This window comes from Pholcus phalangioides, unplaced genomic scaffold (genome assembly GCF_987345545.1).
Source record: "Pholcus phalangioides strain wild (caught in Gottingen) unplaced genomic scaffold, Ppha-v1.0 ptg000011l_1, whole genome shotgun sequence".
In the NCBI taxonomy this organism is placed as follows: domain Eukaryota; kingdom Metazoa; phylum Arthropoda; class Arachnida; order Araneae; family Pholcidae; genus Pholcus; species Pholcus phalangioides.
Genome location: NW_028301604.1, coordinates 3,703,571 through 3,720,196, shown reverse-complemented (window position 1 = coordinate 3,720,196; position 16,626 = coordinate 3,703,571). Strand labels below are relative to the sequence as shown.

Below are 16,626 nucleotides of genomic sequence, written 5' to 3'. Positions count from 1 at the left end.
ATGGGGGACGTTTTAAAAGGGCATTGTAACAGATCTTGGGGAGTCGGTTATCTGGGAGCATTAAAATTTTATACCAGAAAAAAAGAGAGTATTTTTTTTTAGAGAAATTTATATTGGACGTCTGGTTGATTCAAGTCTGAGAATATAGCCAGGCAATATCTGGACGGTGCGAATAATTTACGGAGAAACAAATCTGACACTTTTTAAATGTGTAACCAGTGATCCATGGCTTCCCTAATTTTGAAAGATAGACAGGTCCCTGGAAGAGGGGGGATATCCTTAGGTATCAATCTCATATTTTTTCAATATTTGAAACTATAAATTTTCTTGAAAATTAATATAAGGGGCCAGCCGTCTTAGTCTGGGGTCCAGTCAAAAATCAAGACCCCATTCAAGGATGTGGTGGCCATGGATTCACTATGTGTGTGTATTTGTTAATAAATCGATTTTTCTTAAATAGATCAATAGAGTTTAAAGTTCTGGCTTTTTATAGCAGTTACTGCAAAATATTATAAGTACGTAATCAATGCAGTAAAATCCGGTTAACGGCCTGTAATATTTTGTGGCCCGGTACGATCACACCCTTCGCAACTGCCTAAGCTATGTTCTGTATTTGCCTTAAGGCATATATGCTCAACCCATGGCCCGCGACCATAAACTCAATTTTGTAATTAACTAACCGGCACTTTTATATACTCCCATTCGCTGAGCACTTAAGCGGCCTGCGTCATAGTTCCACGCCACATAGTGACCCGCGACATATTTAAAAAACCACTTCAGTGACCTATGACACAGCATTTAAGCGGTCTGCGGCACATTTACAGATCACTTAAGTGGTCCGCGGTACATTGACAGATCACGTAAGTGACCCACCGCTCATTTACAAATGACTCAACGGACCTACGGCATAGTTACAAATGACTCAACGGACCTACGGCATAGTTACAAATGACTCAACGGACCTACGGCATAGTTACAAATGACTCAACGGACCTACGGCATAGTTACAAATAACCCAAGGACCTGCGACATACAGATCAACTTAAAGTGACGCGTGACCCAGTTCCAGACCACTTAAATGGCCTTTACTCAATTACCCAAGGCACAGTTCTAAATCACTCAAGTAGCCCACAGCACATTTCCACATGACTTAATTGGCCCGCGACACAATAGCCAGATCACTTAAGTGACCAGCAGTACAGTTCCAGAGCATTTTTAAGCGGCCTGCGACACTTTTCCAGATCACTTGAGTGGTCCGTGGCACATTTACAGAACACTCAAGTAACCTGCAACGCGTTTTCAAATCAATGAAGTGGGCCCGCACTCTCCTAAAGATTGAGCACCCTTTGCCTTAAGGGGTGACAACAGAACGCTATATTTACGCACGTGTTCAGCGTGGAAGAAAACCACTCAAAAAAGTTTAGTTTTGTTCCGGTGTCATAGATGGCGCTGTACTGTACATTACTTCAAGCTATCGATTTGATACAATCGCGATGTGAATCACATGTGGATTCAGGTAATATCAGGTATGAACGCTGTGAAAAATTTTTTGGTAGCTTCGTCCTGATTCTTATAGCTTTTATGATCCGATAAAGTAATTTTTCTGGTTATTGTCAGCATGACTGTGCACCTGTAGCCTCTTCCCGTAAATGCTGTGAGCTCGTTGGCAAAATTTCAAGGCACCTGCGTTTTGAAAGAATAGGTAAATATATTACTTTTTTGAGAGAGAATTTTATTTATATATTTTATCCAATCTCTACTAACAATAACGGATACCGGAGATTTTGATAAAATGCCGGTATATCTTCTTCGGACAGATTTAATGAAGGCGCTCGTGTGAGCGTGGGAGTTTTTAGGTAATTACCGCTTTTTGCTCACTTCATGCAAATGAATATTTCTTCAAAAAATTATTTTTTAAACTGAGATTTTTGCTTGTTTTTTTCTAGCAAGAGAACAGATCTCTCTCTCTTTCTAACTCACGGATTATTTAAGATTTAAAAATGTAGGATTAAGATAATTGGAATTCCAATTTACTTTGTGATAATATAATAAATTACGTAGAGACGAATTTTCATAAATAGATATTTTTTCACTTAAATGCCAACATATCAAAGTGTTGCATGTTTTAGAAATGGCTCTGAAGTTCTTTTGATGTTGAGATGATTTTTTACGAATGTTTTTCAAAAAACGCATATCTGTTGTATTCATAATTACTAGACAAAAATGTTTCAAATTAATTTTTCAGCATTATGAAAAATAAAATGAAACTTGTGATATCAAATCTAGTACCACTTGTTTCCTATTAAAATGAATTTAATGCAATAAATTGTGGTTTTCGCATAAATGTAAGCTAAGAGAAGAGAGAGACATTTGGATTTCTTCAAATCACATCATTGTGCTGGTTTATAATAAAAAACTATTCAATGATGAAACAAGACTTCAAGCAGAAATATCAGGTACAATGACATTTATGTGTGCTTATTATTTTTATGGATTATATCGGACGCATTTAAGTCATACTTGGGTAGAAACATTTTCTTATAAGTGATGTTATATCTCTGAATACTCGTTAGAAGTTTTGCAAGCGTAATTTTTTCAAATAATATATTGGTTAATCTGTCTCAAATTTTAATAGATGGAGTAACGAAAATCAAATATTGATTAAAAATTTAAATATTACGTGTATTTTTTGGAATATTAAAGAAAAATTCCAGACAAAACAGAACTCGTCTAGGAGATTGGATAAAATAAATTATATTTCTTTGATAGTTTATGTTTTATTATTTAAACAAAACATATAAATTATGTGTGAATGATACTTTTCTTACGAAGCATTTAAAACCAATAACTACAGGACTCAAACTAAGATAAATGAGTACTGTAGTGTGTTGGAGCATTTTTCATAAAGTTCGTCTTCTATGGAAAGGTTAATCCTAAAGTGCTCAATTTTTTTTCGAGCTGATAATGTTTTTCATAGTTACGGGCATGTATAGAAAGCCTGAAAAATCATTTAAAAAATTTATTTCGAATCGTACTGCTTATACAGGGTTTTAAAAAGGACGTACAGAGGACGTAACATCGCATATAATTTAGATATATTGAAGTAATATTACTTTCCAAATATATAACTTCTTTGTGTGATTCAAACTATAGTAAGAAAGAAAAATACGGATTGCAAACTTCAAAATAAAAAAAAATGCCAAAAAAACATTTTACCAAATTAGCGAAATCACATCCACATATGCTCTGCAACAAAGAGTTATTGTCGTTAATTGTGACATCTACCAGCAAATTCAAAACATGAAATGGAAAGAAAATGACCTCAACTTATGTGCAAAGGCGGTTCTGAATTTTCATCTTCAAACTGGCTGCAGTAATGAACATTTAAAAAGTCAGCTGGTTCCGACGGCATATGACATCGAGCCGATTTTTAATCTAATTATTTCAATTTTTGAAAACTAATTGGTAATTATTTCAATTATCATAATTTTTTTTGTTGATGATTTAAAAAAAAAAAACAATTAAGAACATGAAGTCAGTTTAAATGCATTCATAAAAAATTTAATCAGGAAAATTTGTTTTATTTGATTCAAACTTTTAGAAAAGGAAAAAAAAGGAGAAATTAATTGGACAGCTGACTGGTTAAAGGACCCTTCGCACATATCCAAAGCTGCGCATTTAAGGGTTAAGCTTATACAGAGATTGACCTGACAGTAAATAAAATAAATTTCTTGGACGTGGTTCAAGACGTACAGCATGCAAAATTGTTGAAAAACTACATGTTTGAGCTGACATTGCGGCTACGTTTTGGTTACTCGGTAAAAGGAATTAGTCGGTATAAGTTTGAGAGGGCTTTAACAGCTGAAAACTACATCTAATGAAATTGTTTTGGACCCTACAGCACGCGTTGATGACGAAGTTATTATTAAAACAGATAACACCGATTATTTTTAATTTTATTATTAATTTTAATCTTAACTCGTTGTCGGTTAATTTTCCGTTATTTGAACAACCCAGAAAAAAATGAATGTATGGCAGATGTGTCGAAAGAGAATTCTGAGCCCTTGAATTAGCTTAATGACAGCTTGACAAGGCATTCAAAACAAATTAAATAAAATTATAAATGAAATTTCGCATTTGTATATTCTCTATAATAAGAAGGCTCTCTGGAGAGAACTCTAAACGCAGTTTTTAATTAAACCAGGTGTTGAATATGTAGAAATCTGACATTTGATAAAAAACACTGTATACAAGGTGTGACCAAAAAGTTCCAGTAAGCCTACTGACACCGTAAAATTCTTTTATCTGAGCGTGCACTCATTATATTGTTATGTAAGAAACTTATGAAAGGTATCTACCACTATGAGAGTATTATTTTTATGGATCATCCCAGTGTTTCTGCCGCTCATTGAAAACATTCTGGGTGGTATGTTATTATAGGGTGTTTCATGCAGCTTTCGTGCTGTCCTAAATTTTTTTTAAAGCTCCGAATCCCGTCACGTAATCTATATTCTTTCATTTATTCCTGGGAATATCGAAAAGTCACAAATGGGAAGATGAAAACAACGAAAACAATAGAGAAATAGTAGTAGCAATATTGTTTCTTTGAAGAAACTGTTGCGCCTAGTCTACAGTAAGCGAATGTGTATTTTTCACCGGACAATTTGGGCATAATCAATGAGCTTTTTTGAATTTTTTAGACGGATCCGACATTTATATCAACTATTTCGACAAGGTTTGCAAATTGTTTACTCTAACTATTTCGATCTTATCAGAAGTTTTGCTTGTCAAAAAACACCCAAAACATCTGTTGTTTACTAAGGATTATTGTCCGCGTCTGAAATTCACACGCTATTCATCAAGTTGTGTTTTCCCGAGAGTAGTCACACGAAAAGCTTTCTCAACATTTCAATCGCCTTATTCCCTGGGGTCACCAGTGACACGTTTTTATAACTCGAACCCTATATTTTCTGTGGGGGAGGAGGATGAGTGGCAGGGTTTCGTTTTGATTGCATCTTGTACATAATGTACTTACAGTGACGAACATTTTTCAAAGGCTTGAAACTGACTAAATCACCAAAATAAAATTGATAAAATTTCTGGTAGGAAATTTAACAAAGAGCCGATTGTCATTAATTCAAAATATTGTTTGATTTTTTAAATAAGAGCCAATAAGGATTCCCCTAGCATTATACAATACAATACAATACAATACAAATACAACGCCACAACAGGCAAAATGCCCAACGAGGTGGCTGAGAAAAAGATGTCCATAACAAATATGGATGTCATAAAATTCAAAAATACAGCAACCCAATTAAAAACACAATCATTATTCAGACAAGAAAACGTAAATAGCGGATTACCCTAAATTATTCAGATACCAATGCTAATTATTCGGTTAACTGCGTACACTGCAATACACGTAAATGGTACACTGCATTGTAGCCTATTTCAATTGCTCTCTCTTTCTCATTCATGGCAAAACTCTGACATATTTGCGATGAATATCGTACCACAGAATAAACTGAAATTCCCGGCAACTGAAAAACAGAGTCACGGTTAAAAAATGAAAATATTTGTTTTGGGTGAAAGGATTTTACGTGTAAAGTAACAGAGTACTCAAGTGAGGGCGCGTGTGACTTAAATATTATTGTACCTTATATCGAAAGAATAGATTTCGAAAGAATATGTGCACAAAAACTTTGCTTTAGAGTTAGTTATTGGCTTAGACCAACAGAATTTGGAAAATGGATTATTTTAACCGAGCTCTGGTTTTCCTCACATCTTCCCCAAACTCAACAAACAAACAAATGATAATAAAAAGAGAGAAATGTCGAACGAGAATACGCGTCCAAGATGTTTCCTTATACATTCTTGGATTTTTATAAGCTTATGCTATTCTCAAATTTTTATTGGGAAATGTGTATATGTATGTACCGAACAGGAGATTTAACCACGGAGAGATCTTGTTTTGTAGACTTTTGTTACACGATTTCTCTATTTTGAAGAAATAATTTTTGAATCTAAATAAGAATGAATAAAAAAAAACTTGTAATATATAAAAATTAGTTTTTATGCATTTGATTTTTTTTGGAGTTATATGAATACTTGAATGCATTTTTTTTTGAGTTTAATTCATCTTCATTATCCACGAGACAATCTATCGCCATTAAAGCAACTTATATGGTTCTGTGAACATTTGAATATACATGATATGCATAGTCAATCACACCAGTTTCTTTTGTCAATTTGTTTGGCATTTTATAAAGTTCATCTTTTAGTGTCATTTTAATACAAAATACGACTAGATATGTACAATACTTTTTTTAACCTGGAAACGGTTGGTTCCTTGTTGGTGCAAGTTTTTGATGACAGCTGCAATTTTACATCGAAATTCAAGGAAACAACTATTCAAATTTACTAAGCATGATATTGTCTGTTTATAGATAACAGTAAAAGAAATCCAGACTGTAATTTTAAACTTAATTAACCATTTCAGCTAATTAAAAATCTACTCTAATTAATTAAATTGCTGTGTCGATGTATTGTTTTGATTTAAAACATAGTTTTTCAAACTTTTTGTTCCGTCGCCCTCTTCTTCAGAATTTTTTCTTACTCATCGACCCCTTACTCAAGCGAACCCATAGGATCCTATGTTAAACCAGTAGCTTTTATCGTCCCCTTGGACCATTTCATCGCCCACCGGGGGGGGGGCGATATTGCCCACTTTGGGAAACACTGATTTAAAATATGTCAACAGCGTCAATTTACTGTTTCTGTAAAAATAATTTTTTTATCAATACATTTTATGGGGATGAACCATAGAGGGTTGGTACGGTTTTATCTTCAAGGAGGTATAAGGGGATTATATATCTCCACTAAGATTTTACCTCTGAAGAGGACAGTCGTGTGGGAATTGGTGAAACCCAACATTATGCGCTGTCATGATACTATGTAACATTGTGCTGCGCTTAGTTTCTAAATTAGAAATAAAACCTAACATCATGCGTTGTAATGATGCTCTGTAACATAGTGCTGCCACTTAGCTTCCAAATCAGAAGGGATAAGTTTATATAAGCCGTAACAAATGTTCATATACCAAGTACATAGGCAACAGCTAGCACCGCAATTTACTAATAAACCATTGATCCTAGAGGCATACTTTTAATTAGAAAAAGTATCCAAATACCACATGGACCTCAGAACGTCATTAATATTGTAAGGGGTTGTATAGTTATTGAAATAGAAAAATTAACTTTTTATACGGACGTCCTTATACTCAAAAACCCAATATTATTGGAAAGTTGTTTCCCCGTCTCTCCTGAGGCCAACAAAAGAAATTATACATTTCTAAGTGTAATATTTGTTGAGATATTCGAATTAAAAAAATAGAGAAAATTGGGAAGAAACAACATAAACTAACGGGAAATGGTTTCCTCCCTCATTCAGACTTTTTTTTCCAGTTTTTTTACATTTTTTAAATTCAAATACCGCAGCGAATGTTGCAGTTAGAAACGTGGAATTTCTTTTGTGGCCTCAAGAGAAACAGGGCTAAAACTTTATAATTGGGTTTTTAAGCATAGGGTGTCCCTATAAAAGGTTATTTTTAAAATTTAATAACTATACGCCTTGTTCACACGTTATTTGGATACTTTTTCTATGCCTTTAGGATCAACGGTTAGCCAGTAAATTGTGGAGCCAGCTGTTGACTATGCATCCTGGATATTTTCTGGTTATTGTTTGAATCACACAAGAAAATATAAAAAATAAAGTTTCCAGCAAGCCAATCATACAAAAATACGTTGCCATAATTTAAATCAAAGTGCGATAATTTCAAAATATTTGCTATATGTAGAAATTGAAGCATTCGTATGTTGTTTTAAGAGGCACGGTGCTACAATCCTAACATAGTTTTTGAATAAAATTTAATTATGTTAAATGTCAGACCAAGTTAATCTTATGGTTATTCGAGAAGAAAGTTATCAATATTTTGTTGTTGTAATTAAGAAATTGCCAGAAGATTGCATCGGAGAAAGGTGCATTAATTAAGAACAATTCGCTTCCTCTTCCGGTGTAAGAGTAGGAGAAGTTGCTCATTACTGAATCTGAGCGATCGCAAGCGTTACTCATTGCTCTGTGAAGTCTGTTGTTTTCGGAAAGATTATGGGATTTTCGACTTTAAAATCGCGCAGAATTTCAATCGCCATACTAGACCGTTATTGTGAGAGGTCGGGAGGGTTAAAACATTCTGAATGGATTTGTGACTCGTCTGTGGGGATTCTGGATCGCTAATTATAAGAATATATATATTCAGACAACGCTAATAGGATTGCCGGAGACCTGCCAAATGACAAATTCCGCCGCAGGAGTAAAAGGAAGTTTTGTGAATCTTTTCATTCGCAAGTCTTTCAATTTCTAGAAACACAAGTTGTATTGTTTCTGAAGTACGTTTGTTCCCGACATGTTTAATTGCCTTTGTTCACTTTGCTTTCGAAATTCTTTAAGATCAGATAAAACTTTTCGAAAGTGGGGACAATTTCCATGGAGTTGTTTGCTGTATAGGAATGAACTATCTTCTTCTTTTCGAAATAGCCTTCCTAAATTTAGAAATTTAAATAAATACTTTGTAAAAAAGAATACTCTTTTCTTTTCGTGATAAAAATCAAAATGATATTACATCAACAAATTATTTTCTAGAACATTATAATTAAGAAATAACTTATTTCTTTGCCCGTTGCGGTCGTTTTCGCAAATTTTTCTTCTCTTTATCTGGGTGATTGGTTTCATTACATCTTTGCCACGTTAGCAGTGAAAAAAACTGTACGAAAAATTTGAGCATAAATATATGATATTCCGGTTCTAGTTTATCGGTAAACTGATTTCCCCGATTGTCAGAGTTTTGAAGATCGCGACTTGCAGAGTTCATTCTTCATTCTATGAACGCGTATGAACTGTGAAGGCATTTAAAAAAAATAGCTGAAATATGTCATTTTCTTTTGACAAATATTCCGTGACATTTTTATGCAATGTTTGAATATCTCTGAACACATTTGACTCAAGAAAACCAAATTTCACATATATTCCAAGTAATATCCAGCTCAAATGATGCGCTACTTTGAAAATATATTAGAAATTGATAAATCTGAAACCCTCAAAAAATTCGTCCGACAAAAATGGTTTCTCGGTTTCAAAAATGACTCTCGGAATACTTTCCTTGGCTAGCGTGGTTCATAAACAATCTTTGTTGACTGATATTGGATAATTAAACATATACGTGAGGTGAAAAGTTAAGCAACGATGAAAATAAAGAGAAATGGTAAAGCGTTAAGAATTCAAACAGTAAATTCTTAAAGCACACGCGCACGGACGAACGCACTGCAACAAAGCAACAGCCCTGCTGCAGACAAGCAAAGCAGCGCATTCAAACAGGTTGGTTTTTATTCAAATAATTTTTTTAACATTGTTAAGGAAAACTATAAATTTTCTTTCATTGGTTTACGCGTGTTTGGCCAGTTGTTTTCGATTGCTGATCAGTGGCGTTTCTATTAGAAAAAAACTTCAAAGGAATTAAGATCCCCACACTGTCGATAAGTATTCATTTTTAGACAGTTTTAAGAACGCTACTGCTTATGACACATGATATGTTAGTTTTGTTCTTGGTAAAAAAGTATTTCCTATATGCTTGGCTTCTGTACAAGACTATGTCAACGTCAGTTGTGTTATTTTAGCAATTTTACTGATAGAAGACCCAAAACTTTCTAACTCAGTGCTTTCTCCGCGCATCTTTTAGTACTTTACCTGTTGGCTACTGACTGTGTACTTTAAAGTACCATTTTCTTTTTAACCCCCGTAACATTTCTCACATACGTTGTTGGGTGTTTGTATACTGAAGTATAAAGGCTGTATATATACAGCTATTTACGATTATCGAATGACAGCAGAAGTGTGGAATAACTAGTTTTTAAATATGTTAATTAATATAATTCTTTTAGTCGTCACTGTAAAATTGTTTGCAAAACTATTTTTTTGTCACTAGTAAAGTTGCACTGTATCTCCACAAAGTGTTTCCTAACAAATTTTGGTTTCCTTTGGTTATTTATTTTGGTAATATGAATGAATGTTCAGGCAACTGTATATTCAACATACAGGGTGGGCAAAAAGTCCGTAGAAACTTTAAAAATTCATAAAAACCGGAAAAATGACCGAAATGAAAAACAGTTTGCATGGTTAGCATCGCTAGGTTACGGGAATTTTTTTAAGACAAGGAAAACCCTCAAAACAGCCGATAGGTGGTGCTGACGTACACAAGTCAAAGAAAAGATACGCAAATAACGAACAGAATGCCTCCAAATCGTTTATTACAGCAGCATGTGTTCCACATGACCACCACCACAGGGAATAACACATTGCAGGCGAGTCACAAATCCAGCAACGGCAGAGTGCAGCAAGTCCACATACACGGTTTACAACGGTGAACTGGTTGTGAATTAGGAGCGAAAGTTCTTATAACCGTCTCATTTTCATACTTCCACAGAAGTCGCTCGTACAAGCGCCACCTATCGGCTGTGTTTTGAGTTACTTTTTTCTTGTCTTTAAAAAAATTCCCGTGACCTCAAATCGTTTTTTATTTCGGTTATTTTTCCGGTTTTTATTCATTTTTAAAGTTTCTATGGACTTTTTGCCCACCTTGTATTTCAGTAGTTATTATTTAACATTTTTTAATTGGCATTGTTAATTTTTATTGTAAGAGTGTTTAGTACACTGACGGTGCTTTAAAAATGTTCCAGGTTAATTAATTCGCTGTGTGCTAGATAATTTTTTGAAAAAAAAAAATGTTTGGTTTTAGGCTTTAATTAGAACTAAAATGACCCACCGAAAATTTACATGATAATTATTTCATTTTTGTTTAAAATTTCAAAGGTTAACCGAGTGTAAGGGTCACTCTTTCATTTAAATTTAACTTTTTATTTCTTTTTGTACCATATCTAATCTTGATTTTTACACTCGCCTTTAACTTCATGAAAATTGGTATTTTTGAGGGAAATGTTGTGACAAGAGGATATAGTTCATATATATGTATAGAAAGGAGTTCCCCACTGATGAAAGCCCTAGACATTGGCTACGACGTTTTTCATTTTTGAATTCTTCGATTTTTTCATTCTAAAGTTTTGAAGTTTTCAATTTCCAATTCACATAATTAATTGTTTTTTCAGTTTTTCATAATACATAAACAATGAAACTTACACAATATATGTGTATATATATATATAAACCGACTCAGCATATTTTGATTGATCTCAAACGATTTCAGATCAACATTTTTACTTGTTTTAATTTATTGCTTCATTTACACTCATGTCCATAAATTGAGGATAATTCAGAATCACACGGAAATCGAAATCTAAAGTAAAAATTTCACCTGTAGAATTATCACACACATCTGCAAGAATGATATGCAAATTTCAGGAAGCCACCAGATGATGCCGATAGTACGTCACAATGACGAGAGTGTAAGAGGGGGTATATATAAGGAATGGTGGCAAAGAAGTGAAATTGTTCACAAGAGTTCTGTAAGGCGCTCAGTGCCATAAGCGAATAGTTATGACACAGAGGACGCATGTGGATGATTTTTTACGTGGTAGAATTATCGGCCGCCTGGAATGTGGGCGTACTCAGATGGAAATATCCGAGGAACTTGGAATTGCCCAAAGTGTCATCTCTAGGCTTTGGAAACGATTCCAAGATAACGGAAATGTCAGTAGACGTTACAGTACAGGTCGCCCCCCGGGTTACAACGCCGAATGAAGATCGGTATTTGGCAGTAACTGCCGAAAGAAGCAGACGGAGCACAGCATCCGACCTGTCTCGTCAGCTATCTGCAGCCACGGGTACCAAAGTTTCAAGGCAAATCGTGTACAGACGTTTGGGAGATATTGGTCTATATGCTCGCAGGCCTGTCAGATGTGTTCCGCTCACGGCAACTCACTGTCGGCAGCGATTAGCCTGGAGTAGAGAACATGCAATGTGGACATCGTCACAGTGGGTTTGTGTGATGTTTTCCGACGAGTCCAGCTTGCAGTCTGATTCACGTCGGACTTTCATATGGAGAACGCCAGGTACCCGTTACCACCAAGACAACATCATTGAACGACACCGTTACGGTGGTGCAGCATTGCTCGTTTGGGGTGGAATTATACTGGGTTCCAGAACAGATCCGCATGTTCAAACCGGAACCATGAAAGCCCAAATTTATCGGGACATCATTCTGGAACAACATGTACGTTTGTTTAGGGGTGCCATGGGCGCAGAATTTGTGTTTATGGATGACAACGCCCGTCCTCACCGAGCAAACATCATAAACGAATGCCTTGAATCTGAGTATATAACCCGTATGGAATGGCCAGCATTCTCACTTGACTTGAATCCGATAGAGCATGTGTGGGACATGCTTGGCCGACGAGTTGCAGCCCGTCAACCACCTCCTACATGTGTACCGGAACTTCGGAGAGCATTGCTTGCTGAGTGGAATGATCTTCCCCAAGATCAGATCGATAATCTGATACTAAGCATGCCTAGGCGTTGTACGGACTGTATTTCATCGCATGGGAGACATACAATGCATTAACCATCATACCAGCCATGTAATAGTAAGTTTTTGTAAAGGAGATATTTTTTACAATTGCTCCAGGGAGCAAAAATCGTAGTTTTTATGAATGGTATCATACATACACCATCGTTTTTGTTCTTTATCTTTTGTTTAATAAATGGGCTTCATGAATAAGTAACGTTTATTTTGTTTCTGAACCTTTATTTGCCGGAGCTGGCATTACCCTTAATTTATGGACATGAGTGTATATTGAAAATTCCTGCTGAAATTTCTCAGTATTAAAAAAAAGAAGTGTCTGAACCACAGCTTGTGAAACACTTAATAATTAACGACACATTGACAATTTCAATTATTATTGACGCTTTCCAATCCGAAGCAATTCTGAATAGTATTTCAAAAATTTATTTCTCAAATATTTTAATATGATGCGAAGTCATAGTCATAAAAAATTATCTATTCATGTTATTTTACTTTACTATTCATTTGTTACGCTACTTAATTGCATTTCTTTCGAAACAACTGCAATATTTTTTTCAAAAAGATCGGAAATAAAATATCGTACATATCGGATTACCCCAGATAACATATCAGATTGCACGTATCATCATTTGACGCTTCAAACAGAAAGAACAATCTAAGAGTGTAAGGAATTCACATATTTTGAGTTGTTTTCTTGAGATAAACAATCTGATAATCAGATTGAAAAATTCTGTCAAAAAATAAGGGTAATTAACAGTGACTTTTTTTCATGAGCAAGAATGGGAAAAAACATAGTCAGTGAAAAGTTTGAACATAGAGAAAGAATTTTGGTCGATAAGTAGTTCCCTTGAGGTTACTTGACTGAAGCACGTGACCTGGAAGACATCATTTCCTTCGAGTTCCTAAAAGCGATGTAGGATTTAGAACAAACAAAAACACTATCTCTGCAAGAAATTGCCCAGTATTAATTTCAGCTTTTTAAAAAATAATCGATGGAAGTTCTTTTTCTTGTACATAGCTTCGGGATAGTCTTGTACAAATGTTTTACCTCTTAGGTGATTTTAGGCGGTTAACTCTTCAGTAGTTGACGTTTCTTTCTCAATATGTCTTCCCCTAATTCCAGTTATGCGTCAGCATTGAAAAACATACGTGGGTCGTTCGATAAGTAAGGTAATAAGTAAAACGGGTGTTCGCCATTTTTTTTGGAAAAACTGCTATTTTTTGTCATTGTATTCTTTAAGCTCCACACACTTTCTCCAATAATGTTAGAAAAAATTTTATCCCGCCCAAAAATTACGTTTTTCCTAACTCTTCAAGGTAGTAATTTACAGCTGCAATGGCTTTTTATTTAATGATTTTTTCCACCAAGTCAAACAGGGAAAAGTCACATGGGGCCAAATACGTAGGTATTGGTGAATGAGGGATTGGTGCAAAGCCAAATTGGTGAGATGGGGGTATTAGCTTGGTGAGATAGGGCTTCTTTTGTGTACGCCAATATTGACGGTTTCATCTGTAGCTACTCTCTCAAATTTCCAGAAATATCGCATTATGTTTTCCAATTCCTTTGGCTTTGTTTCTGGCTCTTCTGGAAGTACGTATCTTATAGACAATGAATTGTGAATCTCAAAAAGAAAAAAAAAGTGTAGAAATCACTGTTTTATAGTAGACAAATCCGATTTGCCTTTTTTGTGCTGTTTCACCACGCTACATTCACTGTTTTGACTCTGGCGTATGCTCGTGAATACATGTTTCACCCACGCCCAAAAATTGACGCCGAAAATCTAAAGGGTTATGGGCCAATATCGATAAATTTTCTTTTGAAATGTCTTTTGCGTTCGCTTTTAATCGGTCGTGAGCAATCCTGGCACCCATCTTGCCCAAAGAAATTTTCATTTCTAATTTTTAATGGGGAATATTGTGAACCCGTACTATTGAAATGCTCACAATATATCAGCTATGTCAATCTAAGAACTTCCATGACGATACCATGGACTTTTACAATGACCTATACCGGGTGCCCAGGACGTTCTTTTCGGTGGATGTGTGGCCCGTTTAAAAATGCATTGATCCACAAATAAATGGTCTTTAATGATGACGCAGGGATTCAATGAACCCATTGCAATTCAGTTCTGATCTGGGCTGCGTGCAACTATTTTTGATAAAAAATAAAAATTTCTTTCACTGCAAGGCACTTATTATTATTCACTCTTTCAGAGTAACTATTAGAATCTTAGAACGATGCCAAAAAGCAAACCACAAAGCTCTTTATTCTTAATCTTCTTGTGACAGGATTTAAAGAGCGATACAATTGTAATAATTTGAAAGTAATCGTGCTGCTATCTCATAGAAATTTACTTCACTTATCAAACGACCCCTCGTACAAGTAACTAAATTTGGCTAAAGGCAAGGATTCACATGCGTTTCGTAATCGTGTCTCTTCTTTACGTCTTATTGATTTCTACATTCTTTTTCTCGTACGTGCCAGTGATTTCTAATGACATGAACATGTTAGTGGAATCTAACATGGGAAAGGCTCTTTTGCCCTATTTGGTTTGACTTCAAGTTCGTGTCCAAGTGATGCATTTCGGCCAATTATATTGAGAGTTAGTTCTTTCACCCATTTACTCGATGTAGTTTCTCTGTGCTACATTATCTTGATAAAAATACCATAATTTCTGTTTTTTATGGTTATATTTTTCCCAGTTCCATAAAAATATATCAAAGTATAGTGATTTCTTTGAAATGGCATTGATCTGATTCAAACACATTAAAATCACACCGTGTTTTTTTACTTAGGAGTTACAATGGAAGAGAAAAAAATTGTATTTGTGTGTTCTTTTTTAAGAAAGAGATAGACGGTATTTTTCAACAATAAAAAAATTCTTTTAATGAAACGAAATACAGTTACGGAAGCCTTTACCAAACACAGGAAATGAGCTTAACTGAAAAAACTAAAAAAATGCCTATTTTTTTCCCCTATCTATCCAATGTATTTTATTTAAAGTCGAACGATTGGAGAGGAATCAATTGTTAGTCATGTGAAATAGAAAATACTTTTAAAAAATACTGGACTTCTTTGTTGAAGCAATTAATAGGCAATAGTTTCTTCGAAATTCATTGAATTTTTCATCAGATTTTTTTCCCTTCTTTTCATGTCAGAATGCCATTTTGTTATTTCAAAAAGTCATCCTCTTACCGGTATTAATTACTCCACTACTCTTTATATATTTATTTTTTTGTAGCAGTACTTTGCCTGACATACTTGGGAAAAAAACAACTTTGACCGCTCTGTCATTTTCTATTAGTTTTCTTGCTGTATTCGCTTTTTTTTACTTCATGTTAAACAGTTTTTTTACGATATATTCTTTTGATATTTTTCATCGAAACTTTCTGCGGAAAAAAGTATCGGTTGTACTATACGATGTCTTTGATGTGTAAAATTTAATTTTGAATGGTTAACAATTCTCTCGGAATTTCTTTTTTGTGGCGTTTGATCGTTGGAGATATTTAATAACGTAGAAGTCAATACAATGTAGAACATGTGTATACAATAGAAAGTCTAATGTAATTCTGAGAATTCGAGTTATTGAAAATCTAGTCTCATAAATTTTTTTGATAGCTGATACATTTTAATTTAAAAATAGTTAATACTGCATTTTAAAATGTATAGTACTTTGAACTTTAAAACTAGTACTTTTCAATTGAAGATTTTTAATTAAAGAATGCATTCATTTTTGGTATACTTTTACAATGCACTTTCATCAATGAAACAATCTTTAATGTATAAAAATAAATTCTTGATAGAGCGCAAATCGACTGAAAGTCTGGATTTTTAAAGCAGGCGTTTGTAAATAAAATCACAATTCCGAAGACTTCGTCGGAAAAATATATCGGAAATTTTAGGCAGTATTTGCGAAAAGTTTTAGAGAATTTCAAAGCACAGATTTGAGAGGAAAATGGTAATAAAAAAACCTCTTTCGATCGATATACCCATTACAGCCCTGTCGGGTCGGTGGTAAAGCGATGCGCTCTCTCCC

The 16,626-nt window shown here is 34.6% G+C and overlaps 1 protein-coding gene across 1 annotated transcript in view; it reads left to right on the top strand.

Annotated features, from left to right (window-relative positions):
* Positions 1-1,591: 1,591 nt before the first annotated feature.
* LOC149079953 (poly(rC)-binding protein 3-like) overlaps positions 1,592-16,626 on the top strand; it is a 423,390-nt gene continuing 408,355 nt past the window's right edge. The window contains exon 1 of the mRNA XM_089238855.1: positions 1,592-1,702. The gene's annotated coding sequence lies outside the window, so the exon portion shown is untranslated. The remainder of the gene's footprint in view (positions 1,703-16,626) is intronic.